This window comes from Musa acuminata, chromosome BXJ1-3 (assembly GCF_036884655.1).
Source record: "Musa acuminata AAA Group cultivar baxijiao chromosome BXJ1-3, Cavendish_Baxijiao_AAA, whole genome shotgun sequence".
In the NCBI taxonomy this organism is placed as follows: Eukaryota; Viridiplantae; Streptophyta; class Magnoliopsida; order Zingiberales; family Musaceae; genus Musa; species Musa acuminata.
Genome location: NC_088329.1, coordinates 34,680,001 through 34,681,458, shown reverse-complemented (window position 1 = coordinate 34,681,458; position 1,458 = coordinate 34,680,001). Strand labels below are relative to the sequence as shown.

Genomic DNA, 1,458 nt, shown 5'->3' with positions numbered 1-1,458 from the left:
GGTAAATGATCGTTTGTGGACTTCAAGTTGTTCATGAACTCGATGGTTTTCCTTTTCTCAGCCAAGATGAACTTGGAAATGTAGGCCGGGCAATGGAGAAAGGAAACAAACATAGTCTGGTGATCGGTGCCAAGAAACAAACAAGCTCCACAATAGATTCATCAGTGATTGAGAGTGATCTCCGGAGATGCTGCTGCCTGATTCAACCTTGTTTGTTTTGTTTATTGTTTGCAGACTATTTGGACCTCTCTACCTGAACTTTTATATCATCTACACCACTAAAAGGGAGGTATAGGCTGCTCCTGGATAAGCTAAAATACTCTCTCTCTCTCTCTCTCTCTCTCTCTCTCTCTCTCTCTCTCTCTCTCTCTCTCTCTCTCTCTCTTTCTCTCTGCAACTTGATCAGCTACCCAATGTCATACATATAAATGTATATTCTTTGTTAAAGTCCAGGAAAATGCCAAAGCTTGCTTCACTGGAGGAGGAAGCCAAGAGTGATGTTCCTTCCAAATAGTAGAGCTGCTTGAGGACAAGAAAGAAACCAGTCTGGATGCAGTGAGGTGTTCTTAAACTTTGACCTTGGCAATGTTTATTTGCTGGTGTTGTGGTTGGAACATGTTGTAGGTTATGGCACTGGTCTTAGTGGTGGATGCTTCATGGAAAGTGTGTTTAGATTAACTCCCAATCTGTTCAGTTTAAGATACTTGTTTGACCTTAATCATTGAGAAAGTTGTTCTAATGTTTTACAGGTGGATCAATTTGCAAGTTCAGGCTTGTGCCAATCTGACACTACCCTGAATACATTTCAACTATGTCAGTTTAAGCTCCTACAACAAGCAACAGAGAGGCCATGGTGGTAGCTTCACTATTGTTTGATCCAAGCTCTACAGGGAACCAGCAAACAAATGCCTGCTCCAGGACAAGACAGGAAATATCTAAGCTCTGTATGCTTACAGAGAGGCCATGGTGGTAGCTTCACTATTCATGCTATGAATACAAACACAAAAAATAGGATTTCTGCAAGTTGCCTTACAGCCACCATCTTCTGGGATCCAGCAAGAAGAACGAAAGCAATGGTGAGGTTTCTTATCCACTTCTCCAAACGCACTGCTTTGTTTTACTTTTGGCATGTCTTCATTGTTGAATTCAGGCTACGTTTGTGATCCTCTCCAGATCCTTCCTCAATAATTTGAACAGAAGAAAACAAAACAAAGTCAACTGTTGGCAATCAATCCACTCTCAGTCTGATGTACTTGCACTCTATTCCAGAATTTATTGAAGAGTGGGTGAGTCCAAAAGTGATGCAATCTATGTATGTTCAGACTAAAATCTCTTCAGCACACAGGTGGCCATAAGCTCAGACCCAATTGTTAAGTCCAGAACTAATCATAGACCCTCTGAAATTGAGGAGTCCTCATTAACACATTTGTCTCTAAACTTACTATTCTATGATCTTGA

General features: G+C 41.0%; 1 long non-coding RNA gene across 1 annotated transcript; it reads left to right on the top strand.

Moving 5' to 3' along the window:
* Window positions 1-456: 456 nt before the first annotated feature.
* On the top strand, window positions 457-1,433 carry LOC108952299 (uncharacterized). Its single transcript, XR_001977076.2, has 3 exons — window positions 457-560; window positions 750-1,076; window positions 1,174-1,433. It is a non-coding gene; the product is annotated as an uncharacterized LOC108952299 (long non-coding RNA).
* The last annotated feature ends 25 nt before the right edge of the window (window positions 1,434-1,458 follow it).